This window comes from Ailuropoda melanoleuca, chromosome 6 (genome assembly GCF_002007445.2).
Source record: "Ailuropoda melanoleuca isolate Jingjing chromosome 6, ASM200744v2, whole genome shotgun sequence".
NCBI lineage: Eukaryota > Metazoa > Chordata > Mammalia > Carnivora > Ursidae > Ailuropoda > Ailuropoda melanoleuca.
Window position 1 is genome coordinate 27,662,398 of NC_048223.1, and position 13,339 is coordinate 27,675,736.

Below are 13,339 nucleotides of genomic sequence, written 5' to 3' on the forward strand. Positions count from 1 at the left end.
ACTTTTATATAAAATACGGGCACCCTCCAAGGTACTGAGGGTAGGGAAGGAGAAGGAAACAAGGAGACGAGGTGCATGTTTTAATAATTATATTAGTAGCTATTATTTTTTGGCCATGGGCTAAGTGCCAGATACTATGCTGGCCAGTTCACAGTGCCCCAGGGAGGCCCAATACAGTGACCCCATTTACGATGAGAAAATGGACTCCAGACTGAGTGCATCACTGATCTTCATGCAACCAATAAACAGATGAGTCAGAATTATCCACATATCTGAAGCCAAAGCTCTTTTCAAAGTTGAATGTTGACCATGTTTTTCTGTAGCTCTTTCACAGGTGCTTAATGGCACAGCATCAGTTCTGTTGAATCCTCTTGGAAAAGGCAACTCAAAGGCCAGATTCAAGGCAAGGGGAAATAAACTCCATTTCTTGGAGCAAAGACTGGCATGTGTGTGTGTGTATGTACAGGAATGGGTAGAATTATTAGCAATTATCTCTACAGACATTCTACTATACCTTATTTTACACAGGGGGAAACCAAGACCAAAAGTAGTTAGGCCACTTGTTTAATGTCACAGAGTGTAAAGCAGAACTAGAATGAAAACTCAGCTGTGAAAGCCCAAGTTCAAATAATAAAGGGATGATGGTACAAATACTTTGTCGTCAAAGGAAAGAGAACAGTGATCCTGAATAGCCCAGCTGGGGAGGGGTTTAGATCTGGAGAGATCTGCCGATTTTACTGGTTGATGGTGTTGGAAGGGACCGTGACAGAGTTGCCCGTCAACAGTGGGCTCTGTTACAGTATTTATAAGATGACAACCTGTAGGATTTGGAATAGGAGGTCATGACCCCCGACTCCTAGATTCTGATTAGCACAGCACCATGGGACAACTCCATCACTGCCAATGTCATGCCAGGAAAAGATTCCATTTAAATAATGTATGTTCTGGCTCTCAGGAATGGACAATAGTATTTCATTCATCTATATTCAGAACAGGAAATGTTTCCCAAGATTTTACACTGTATTATAACTATCCCATGCGCTAGAAAGAAAATAAGCTTAAAAATGTGCTGAGGTACAGAGTAATATTAGTTCACAGAATATTAGCTTGGTCATGTAGCAGACATTACTCAAATTCTTTATATTTATTCCAAACAGACCAGTTATTCCCAGTGAAAAAGCAAATGACCAGGAGAGTAAGAGAGTGGGGTCTTTAGCTTGATGGTCAAGAAATTTAAACAGCAGCCAGATGATAGAGGCCAAAGAGGTACGGTATCCAAGGAGATTTTGGGTGAGCACCCCAAAATAATTGAGAAGTCATTGCGTGTGTTGGTATTGCTGGCTCCTCTGTCACATATACCAGTATTAGCCAACAGGGTGTCCCAGGATGCCACTGTGGTCACTTCTTGTGGAATTAGGCCCAGGACACCATGGGGACATCACAGAAAAGCCTGGCTCTTTCAACTTCAGAAAATTGTATTTCCTCTCCTTCCAAATCACTCCTGGTTAAGCAGTTATGCTTCTAAAACAGACGTCTGATTAAATCAGGCATGTATGTGCAAAAGAGCTGTTATTGCTTCCTTAAGCTTACAATCCCTGGCACCAAGCTAGATACTCGGATGCGTTCTATATCAGTGGGTGTGACTAAAGATGGGCAGAGGGTCAGGGATCCTCTCCCCACAAACCTGGGCTGCTGCTCTGTCTCTACCAAAATAGCTCATGTAAGGGAAGGTCATGATGTAAGATTGGATTTGGGGGACATCATCCCATGAACCGAAAAGCTCAGCTGACCACTACAACTCAGCATGTGACAGGGGCCAGTCTTGGAGTCCTTTTTCCCTGGCTCCTATCATCAAATATAGAGATTGCTCTTTTGAGTAGAAAAACTCTATTCTCTAATTCCTCTGCACACTGATATCAACTAAAAGAAAGTCCTCTGTTTCTTCCTTTACTCTCTCAACTCTACCCACAGAATGTTTCTGTCCTCCTAACTTATGGGAATTTTTCCCATACCAGGCAATTCTCCAATTCTTTACAGACACCAGCTGGGTCCTACTATTCAATTCTGACACTATCCACCTGAAGTTAGTGTCAGATCCCACAGGTTAAGGTAAAGGGCTCAGTTCTACAAGAGAGCCCTTCCCTTTCACACTTACACCCCAGTCTCAAGGAGCGGGGCCTCAGGTTACTCACAACTTCCATCTGAGCTGGCTGCAAATCCGGAGGTTCCACAGTCTCTTCCTCAGTTTCATTAATTTGCCAGAGTGGCCCCCAGAATTCAGGAAAACAGTTTCCTGACAAGATTACTGGTTTATTATAAAAAGATACAACTCAGGAACAGCCAGATGGAAGAGATGCATACGGAAATGTATGTGGGGAAGGCTGTGGGGCTTCGTGCTCTCCAGTTTTGCCACCCTCCCAACACCGCCTCATCCTCACCAACCAGGAAGCGCCAAACCCCTTTGAGTAGGATTTTTATGGAAGATTCATTACATAGGCATGGTTGATTAAATCATTGGCTGTTAGTGATTGAGCCCAATCTCCAGCCACTCTCTCTGAGCCTGGAGGTCTGGAATATACAGTCAGGGGTATAAGGATGGTGTGTGGAGGTGGGGGGTTTGGAAGTTCCAACCCTCTAATTACTTGGTTGATTAACCTGGTAACCAGGCCCCATCCTGAGGTTGACCAGGAGCGCCAGCCAACAGTCATCTCATTTGTATACAATAAGACACTTACCACTTTGGAAATCCCATGGGTTTTAGAAGCTCTGTGCTGGGAAAGGTGGGGTGCAGAGAACAAATATATATTTCTTTCTTTTTTTTTTTTTTAAGATTTTATTTATTTATTCAACAGAGACAGAGACAGCCAGCGAGAGAGGGAACACAAGCAGGGGGAATGGGAGAGGAAGAAGCAGGCTCATAGTGGAAGAGCCTGATGTGGGGCTCGATCCCATAATGCCGGGATCACACCCTGAGCCGGAGGCAGACGCTTAACCGCTGTGCCACCCAGGCGCCCCACAAATATATATTTCTAATTAACAATCCATTCAGCAGTCTATCAACTCTAAAGCTGCTCTGTCAAAAGCTGGGGGCTTACTTTTGTTTGGATTAGTTACTCCTCGGATTACTCCTTAGATAGGCCAACTTGCTCAACTGCCTTACTTTTCTTTTTGGAATAGACTGATAACTAAAGCTTTCGTCAACTTAACATTCATCCACAAACATGGGCAGCATCTTTTAATGCTTAATGCTAAAAGTGCTATTCTAAAATCTTGAATATTTTTAGCTATATAGTTCTCACTTCCTATTTTTGTCCCCAAGGTCAATAATTTTGTAAATATTCTTGAAGGAACCCATACAGACACTTCAAACCAACTGTACCTAGAAGCGTGTCCCCAAGGCTCTGAGGTCAGGGCCAGGTGCTGTGTCGTGATGGCCAATCTCAGACTAGGATGGGGCCTCAGTGGCTCAGGGTTGTCATGTAATGAGGTGTTGGAGGGCGGCTCAGAAGGCAACTTCCTCGGGGAGGAAACAAATCCTCAAAACAAAGCTCCCCTTTATTGAACATTTTCTGTGAACCATTCAGCTCTGCGCTTTGCATACATAATTTTAGCTCATCCCTACAACCGCAGGGGATGGTGCCATCCCCATTTAACAGATGAAGAAACTGAGACTTACTGAGTCTTAGTAACTTACCCTCCATAAAATAGCTAGCAAATGGAGGAACCATGATTTTAACCCAGTCATGTCTAATTCCAAAGCATTAAACTACATCATAAAAATAATATAACAAAACCAAACCAAAAACGAACAGAATTTGGTGACAAATAAGAGTGCAACGTTGAAGTGGAGGATAGGAGCGAGAACCCCTAATAACCCCCAGGGCAGTTCTTGTAGCAGTTTTTAAAGTACTTCTGCAGCCGGAACTGGGACAGAGGGCTTAAGGACGCAGTTTGGGAGTTAACAAACCTCAGTGGACCCCATCAGGGCAAAGCAACACTTTTTGGCAGAAAAACCCAGGAGAAGGCATAGGAGATGTGTGGACAGCTTCTTCTCCTGAGTTCTTCCTTTGAGCCATGCCACAATCAATCTTGGCTTAAAACCCCCAGTCTTTGTTAACTGTGGAAAGAATTCGATATATTCTCAAATCCCCAAAATCCACCTTAACAACAACCAAAAGAAAAAAGAAAGTGGGAGGTTCTTACAACATGATACATTTTTTAAATTTATAGAAATAAAATTTCTTAAGATATGCATAAATTATGAAACTAGAAATCATTGTTCTATTCTTAGAGAAGAGACACTTCACACAATAATTTTGATAAATAATATTTATTGAGTACTTCCATGGGAGAGACACTGTGCTACGTGCTTTATGCCATGTCATGTATTCCTTTGTGCAACCTAGTGAAGTGGCTGCTAGGCCCTAAGAAGCTAAAGCTTAATGGTGGAGCCAAATCTGATTCTGTCACTGAACGCCAAGGGCTTGCTGCTTGGGGTGTGTCAGCCAATAGACCAGCCCAAGTCTTTTAATTTAAGCAAATGGTTTGTATTACTTGTGGCAAGTAAGGAGACAGGAAGAGAGTTCTTAAGGCCCTGTTTCCTCTAACACAAACTACAGGGTTGCTTTACATTGCCAGCCAGGAACCTTTTGGTCAATTATTCTTGCAATTGGAAGCAGTCGCAGGAACTGAGCAAAACTTTGTAATCTTTTAAGCAGGACTTAAAAGGCATTTGTTTAATTGTGCAATTTCCCAGGAACTTTATGATTTTCTTTGTTCTAGGACATCTGCTCCCTTGAGTAACTTCGGTGGGCTTCCTGGCAACAGGGCATTTCTCAAGGAGAGGCAAAGTAGAGAAATAAACAAGCTCCCAGAAGTTTTTTTTTAATGTCTTGTTGTGGTCTCTGATGACCTTACCCCTAACTAACAGTTCCAATAGCCTTCTCTGTATTAGCAATTAAGTTATATTCCTATAAGTAATGTGCGTCTCCTTTAGTCTTAGAATTGTTCTTTACGTGTTGCTATCTATGGCTGTATTAATGGCTCTCAGATATAAGTTTTATGGGGTAGAAATGTAAGTTACTCGCCATCAAAGCACATCTTGTATGGGCACCAAGGACAGGCTACCCCAGAATGTGCCACTTTGGCATATTGGCTATTTAAAAAAGTTATTTAAGAGTCAGTCTGTGTAAGAAGGACACCCAGACCCTCCTCTGTCTCCTAAAAGCAAGGAATAAACCCTCCAGGTGAAAGGTGCCCTCCCTGTACCAGGAGGTAAAGAAACATCCTTGTCACCAGAGATAGGAAATTCGGAACCAAGAAGGCTATATAAACAGCACTTGTAACTTTTTGTTAATGTACTGCCACAGCCCAAATTCTCCTTAGAATTCCTGACTAAAATTCCTAAACACAAGTTTTCTTTGTCCTGTCAATTGTGCACAGATTTACTGTCTCTTTGTCTGAAAAGTATAAAAACTGCCTGCCTGCCCTATTCTTTAGGTCTCAATTTCATTGTTGGGCCTCCTTGCACATGTAATAAAACTTTTTTTCCCCCTCCTGTTTATCTGTCTTAGGTAAATTTAATTCTTAGTCCAGCTAAAAGACCTTGAAGGGTAGAGGGAGAATTTCTCCTTCCCTTCACCTGGCTACTTTCCCCTTACTGCATTTCCTTCCATATCAGTACTCTGAAAACTTCACGTGCATATAAATCACCTGGTTATTTGGTTAAAATGCAGATTCTGATTCAGCAGATCTGGGGTACAACCTGATAATCTGCATTTCTAACAAGCTTCTCAGTGGCTGATTGGGGGCTCATGTCGTGTGTACCAAGTATCTTGGATTTTGCTTCCCAGATTCAAACTTACAGTGTTGAATGAATTCTGGGTGTCCCTGAGGGCATCCCCACCTTAGGTTGTTGGGCAGGTCCGCAGATGTTGTACCTCTCAAACCTCAGGAGGACATGAGAGTTGGGGCTGAGAAGACAGCACTGTGTGAGGGTACCTGTTCCCAGCTGAGGAAGGGGGAGATTGAACTCTCCCCGCTCTCCAGTGGCAGCCACAGGTTTGAGACACTGTGCTGCTATGAGTTCACATCAGAATATTCACATCAATCCCTGGCCCCGGGGGTTATTTATGTTCTAGGGAGCTGGTGATTAAGTACTATTGTAAGATTAAGAGTTCAGAGCTGCATGGCTGGTATTGGTAAATAGAAGATTCTTTATTATTATTTTTTGGCTTTTCCTGCAGGCCAGATGGAGACCAGGTGCCTTACTTTAATGTGAGTGACAGCACGGTTCTGCTCAGTGAATACTCAGCCAGGAATGACTGCTGGTTTGCCTCACTTACACAACTGGTGGGCTTTGTAATATCTTTACACTGAATTTGTGTAATATAAGTATAATTTTCCCAACGACTTTCACCATGATTTCAGTTTAAGTTTATATTGTTTTACATTACTGAGTAATGAGACGAGGCTTTTTTTTTAATCTTTTTGAATAATTGATTGCATAACCTTGAGCAAACTGTCACCTTCCTTGAGAAAGTATGTACTCAAGAGGATTAGCAACAGAGTATTGCATACAAACAAGGACACACAAACCACACACAGCACACGAAGGTCTAGGAGAGTTCCCTTACCTGCCAAATGGCAGATCCCTTCCACCTTTATGAATCTGTGATATCATGTTTCTTGAGCAATGGTTCTTAGACTTTCTTGTACATAATTTACTTGGAGGTCCTGTTATGCAGATCCTGATCTATTAGGTCTGGGTTAAGGTCCAAGAATCTGCGTTTCTAACAAGCTCCCAGGTGATGACAGTGTTGTCGGCACAAGAACCAAAGCACTACTAAATAACTTGAATGCTCCTTCTCATCAAGAACTAATGATTTCTTTATATAAGCAGGGAAATATACACTTAGGAGAGTTCTTATTTAAAGAAATTCCAATGAATCTTTGAACATTATTTTTTTTTAAATCTAACAATAAAGCATTTATCTCCTTTAAAAATGTATCCATTTTACCACTATCCATTTATTAGAATGGCTAATTTTTTTTTAATTAAAAACTGACAACTCCAATTGCTGGGCAGGATGTGGAGGAAGAAGACCTCTCATTTACTGCTGGTGGGAAGGCAAGATGGTACAGCCATTTTGGAAGATAGTTTGGCAGTTTCTTATAATACACATAATCTTATTGTATGACCCAGCAACCACACTCCCAAGTATTTGATCATTTGAAAACTCATATACATACACAATGTGCACGCAATGTTTATAGCAACTTTATTTATAATTACCAGAAACTGGAAGCAAACAATATGTTCTTCAACATACGAAACTATAAACAAACTGTAGTATATCCTTTCAGTGGAAAACTATTCAGCAATAAAAAGAAATGATCTACCAAAGCCATTCCATGACATGGGTAATATTAAATGTGTGTTACTAAGTTAAAGAAACCAGTCTGAAAAAAAGAAAAATACTGTATTGTTACAATTGTATGACATTCTAGGTTGGCACAACTATAAATGATATAAACAGATCAGTAATTGCCAGGATTCTGGGTGGGGAAAGACGGAATATGTGAAGCATAGGGGATTTTTTTTTTTAGGCAAGTAAAACTAATTTTTATCATATCGTAATTATAGATACATGACTCTATGCATTTGCCAATATCCATGGAACTTTATCGTACAAAGAATGAATACTGATGTATGAAATTAAAGGTGATCGTTTAGGAGGTTGGGGACGCAAGTACGGAATGCAGAATTTTCACAAAAGAATCTGTATAAAGAGGGTCAGGGGAAAAACTAAGTCACTCTGGAAATGAGGAGGGACTGTTGAGATTAAAGGCAAAGTGGACTGTCCATAAACACTATCCTCTAGTTGATGGAGTTGTTTCCCATGGCTGTACAGGCTAAAAACTATGAAACTGCTATACACATATTCTGGAACTTGACTAAATAAATTAATTGCAGATGATAGAAGCCAGGTTTCTTACTATTGGAGTGGCAATTTACAGAGAAGTAAAGTGATCCAAGTAGTAATGAGTTAAGTTGGAGGCATCAGTAAGAAGTCATGTTTAGCTTAATACAGATGGAGATGTTTCCATATAGAAAATATTTACAAAGATGTATATATGTGCAAGTTAGTATACACACATATATTTCCTTGCTTTGTCAGCTGAGAAGACCTGAAACAATTAGACTCCAGTAACAACAAGCACGCCCAGCACCCACATCTTAATTTCTAATACCACCCCCCAACGAAGGGAACCAGGGCTCCTTGGAAAATGGCCGAGTCTACGGCTGAGACAGGAAATACACAACACAGAGAGAGAATCTTGTAGTGCCAGCAAACGAGGTGCTAAAACACGAACAACAACAACAACAAATCTCCAGCTATAGAGCTATGTCAAAGAGTCATAGGAGCCAACCCAAAGAGGTCCCAAATGCCAAACAGTGGGACAATTTGAGCAAAAAAATAAAGTTTTATTTAATTATAATGTGCAGTATAAAATAAATATCCACGATTTCATTAAACTGGCAAAAAGCAAGTAAGGCCATTGTAGGGCTGACTTTCATAGACAATTTGACCTCATATTGAACTCTTAGCTTTACAGTCTCTATTAAGTAGATACTGGTCCCCCAGATACTGGTGCCTTTTGAACAGAGACTCTGCTAATCTGTTAGACAATCACTCTAGATGTTGGCTAAGCCAACAGTACTGAACTTCCTGGATGTGGAGCTTAGTTATGCGACAGTATCTAGTTCAGTGGATCCTTGCTGGTGAATGTTGCCATCAGTCTTGGGCAGGTGTTCTCACAAAAACACAGGATTACAGGATATTACGGCTCATCCTTTGTAAGAAAGGGTACATGATTATGTAAGACTAATATGCATGATTGTCCCCTAGCTCCCTATAAGACTTCCTTGCTTCTGTCTAGAAATGCTAATGCTTAAATGGGAAATGTAAACCGAACAAATGAAACGGTTTGAGGGAGCCATCCTTTTTCTTTATGAGGTATGCTGAGATCTCCTTAATGTAATAGTTCAAGGAATCAGAAGTAGTAAATCAGAAGCTTTTACCACCCCTGAGACATTCTTTTTTTTTTTTTAACTCCCCATGAATTTCAAGCTAACTTACAAGCTTTGATTGGTTCCGACTTTAAATGAAGCTCAGGTAGGTCAGGTGAACAGTCTCACTGGTCCAATTTCCTTCCATTACATGCAGGCTACATCCTTCCTATTTAGAAAGTGTGTTGATGATGTTTTGTCGCTAATGACTGGCCTGCCTGTCCCTGAGGACAACAATGGCTTTTAAAGGGGGTTGTAATTGTTAGATTGTGCCAGTGCTTCTTGTGATGTTGTGATCCTTGTTGTGCACAGTGGTTACCTAATACCCCCAGGGTCCCCAGAGAATTAAACTAAAGCCTTCCGGTGCCATCTGGTGTATACTATTTTTAAAAGGAAAATGAACAAAACCTCTGGTAGGAAGCTGCAATGTAATTACAGTTTAACCTAAGGAAGGAAGAAATAGGAGCGATAATTTAATTGAGAACAAATATATAACAAATGTCTTTGTATACAAAATTCTGCCAGTGAGAAGGGCATGTGGCTCTAGAAAAATATAGTCTCTGACCTCAGTGAACTCACAATCTAGTGGGAAAAACAGATGCATGAAAGCAAACTGAAACACAGTGAGAAGAGATGTTCAGGTGAAAGGGACAAGGGAGAAAGCTAATGAGGAAGAACTGATTCTTTAGGGATGAAAGATGGGACAGAGAAAGTATTGCCAAGGAGATAACGCTAAATTTGATCCCAAAAGATGAATAGGAATTTCCTGAATGAAAAGACCAGGGAAAGATATTCTAGGCAGATAGAAGAGAAAAATCAAAGATTTGGCACTATAAATATGTTTATGTGCTGGGGGGAATGTCGGATAATACCATAGGGCAAGCATAGTTCTAATCCAAGTGTGGTCCATGGGCCAGCAAATCAGCATCAACATCTGGGAACTTGGTAGAAATACTAATTATCAGACCCTAGAGAAGTGGGACCCTGCAATCTGGGTTTTTCCCTAGATCTCTGAGTGATTCTGACACAGGTTTGAGAAGTACTGGACTAGGACACTAACTGATTTTGGAGACCAACGATAAGAAAGGGAATCAGGATTGATTGTAGGTGGGTCAGATCTTGATGAGTCATTGTCCTTAATTAAGCATAATTAAGGCAATTGAAAATATAGTGAATGGAATAAATGATAGGTTTTATAAGAAAAATACGTTATACCAAAATAAACATAATCTTGGGTTATGAACATCTCAATGAGGTTCTAAGAACCAAGAAAAAACTAGATGTGTCCATTTCCAAAGACTGGATCAGAGCAAGCCCAAATTAAATGTCAAGAGAGAAGGAAATCGTAAAGAGAACTGAATGTCTACCATGAAAAATCATGTGAAAGAGATGTGAATTGAAGTAAAAGCAGAGTTCACCTTTCTTTGGCCAAGTTCTCTCAAGTACCTCTTTCTTTCAACATGTGTTGAACACCTACTATGTGCTAAGTATTTGACACACACTGGGGACATAAGCCAAGTGAGACTTGTCTCTGCTTCAAGATTAGAATTTATTGCTTAGTGGTCATTGCAATTTATGAGTTTCTACAAAGTGCTAATCACCATCTAACATTAGAGATTATCTTAACTTCTAAGAAATAATGAGTAATATATACAAGTCTGATAATAAAGCTCACATTCCTTTTATTAAAAGAATTATTTTTTTAATTTATTTGAGAGAGAGAGTATGTGCACGCACACACACGCACGGGGGGAGGGACAGAGAAAGTCTAAAGCAGGCTCAGCACTGAGTATGGAGCCCTAGCTGGGGCTCAGTCTCACCACCCTGAGATCACAACCTGAGCAGAAACTAAGATTCAGAGGCTTAACCGACTGAGCCACCCAGGCACCCCTCACATTCCTTTTCAATACCGTATTATCTCTTTGCATAAAGTCAGAAGAAATTCATTAGTATTAGTACGGATACTGCTAATATATCTCTGAACTGAATAGATCCACATCATTGTACTGTAAATAGGCCGAGGCCTTTGATGATGGACTTGCCATGTATTTCTGCAAGACTTTGAAACTCATCTTTGCCTTTTCTGGATTTGACTATTTCATTTGTTCTTCTTATTTGGGTGGTTCGGTTGACCTGTACTGTTTTTGGCTTTGTTGATTCCTGGGTTACTCCCACAGTCATGAGTAGTGTACTCTTCTCCTCCCTAAAACCTTATTTTGGCATCTTAGATTCCCATCCCCCTGCTTACTTCACCTCCCCCAGATCAATGTGAATTTTAGACAATAAGTGGCCAAGTTTGAAAACCCAGACCAGAGGCCACAGGCAATCAAACAAATTCTAAGTATCCAGGTAGTCAGTACCACCATGTTGAAAACTATACTGGAGAATATGCTGCAAACCTACTATTTGTCAGAATGTGGCTGGTGTTGATTAGGTTCATTGCATCTCAATGGGTCACACTAAGAAAAGGCTTAGGTCTAGATTCATCTACTGGCATGGCGCAGGTGTTGGGAAGAAGAAACAGCCTCGGAATATGAGAGCCATCCCTACTGAGTGGCAGAATGGAGCAATGAAGGAGACAGGAGTACATGGTAGGTGATGGTTCCAGCAGTGATAAGGAGTCTGATATGCAGTATTTGCATATTCCCAAAGGAAGTCAGAATTCTAGGCATTTTACTTCGTGTCAGGGTCTATGTATAGTTGATCAAAATGAATGGATCTGCTCCTCAATGAACAAAGTATGGAATAACTTCAAAAGTACAGAATAGTTACAATGGCAGTGCCCTGTACAAAGTGGGGGAAACTCTACCGGAACATAAAATCAGAGCACATGTCTAGAAGTAAGTGTTGGACATCACAAAGTGGACCTGGGCCAATTTCCGGGTAGAAAGGCCATGAGCTAATGTAGAGAGATAATCTGAATATTTGATGGGAATATTTGGCAGAAGAAGTTGGAGATGTGCCCACTGATAGAGTCTCAAAGGTGCCTGGCATCTCTAATTTGTGTAATCATTTTTAATCAACTCTGTTTCCAGGAGAGAGCCAGAGGTGCTATAGAGACAGAGCAACTGGGGCTGGTTAATAATGGTGCAAGGACAGGCAATTTGCCCGTCTCTAAATCTGACATATTTATTTATTCAGAAATACACACACACATACACGTGTATCTATTAGTATGTGTATGTATGAACATTAGTATGTGTATGTTTATTTGGAAAAAGATACTATTTTAATCCACTTAAACTTTTTTCTAGTTCTCTATCTGTGTCAGGTGCTAGTCGTGTGGTTATAGTAATTTCCCTGGCCTAAGGACTCTTCCGAGTGAACATCTGGCAAGTATGCCCCAGACTACNGACTTTTTTCTAGTTCTCTATCTGTGTCAGGTGCTAGTTGTGTGGTTATAGTAATTTCCCTGGCCTAAGGACTCTTCCGAGTGAACATCTGGCAAGTATGCCCCAGACTACAATTCAGGGATAACCTGGGATTGATGTGGGAATAAAGTCATCTTGCATCCATCAGTGCAGTTAGCTGAATGAAGCTGAGTAGGTGGCTCCAATTAATATCACATGGAGCAGAAAAAACACCCAGCTGGGACCTGCCTGAAATCCTACAAAATTATGAAAAACAGTAAATTGCTGTCATAAGTCCCTAACCTTTGGATTGATTTGCTATGTGGTCCCCACTCTGCCCCATTAGTTTCAGTCAGAATACAGTCTTGTTTGGGTCCAGAACAAGGAGCAACCCTGTGTGGTGCAGGGGAAAAACATTCCAGGAAGGGCAAGTACAAATGTTGGAGGCAGAACAAGGTTTGAAGTGTTCACAGAACTGGAAGCAGGCCGGGGAGACTGGAGCACAATGAGTGGGAAGAAGGTTGAAGTGAAGTGGGAGTAAGAGGCAGGAGGTGGATCTCACAGGGCCTTGGAGACTATGACAAAGGGTTTGGAGTCTATTGTGTGAGCAGTCGGAAGTCATTGGAGAGTGTGTTAAAGACAACCTGGTTTATTTTCAAAAGATCTTTCTGGCTACTGTGTGGTGATTGAGTAGTGGTGGGGCAGGCGTTGTGGCTGACAGAGCACTTAGGAACCATTGGCGTGGACCGGGTAAGACCTGATGGTTAGTTGAACTAAGATGCTGGCTGTGGAGGAAGGGGAACAAATTAAAGATATATTTTGAGGGTAAAATGGTTAGACTCTAGTGATTGATTCAAGGAGATAATGAAGAAAAGGGAGGGGATCAAGAATAACTCCTGGATTTGGGGTTTGAGCT

At 41.0% G+C, this 13,339-nt stretch overlaps 1 protein-coding gene across 3 annotated transcripts in view; it reads left to right on the forward strand.

Annotated features, from left to right (window-relative positions):
• LRRC3B (leucine rich repeat containing 3B) overlaps positions 1 to 13,339 on the forward strand; it is a 436,067-nt gene that overhangs the window by 284,239 nt on the left and 138,489 nt on the right. The window contains exon 1 of one of the 3 annotated variants that reach the window (XM_034662092.1): positions 6,222 to 6,351. The exons of the other annotated variants lie outside the window; for them this stretch is intronic. The gene's annotated coding sequence lies outside the window, so the exon portion shown is untranslated. Of the gene's footprint in view, positions 1 to 6,221; positions 6,352 to 13,339 lie in introns of those variants that run through there. 3 annotated transcript variants of the gene reach the window in all.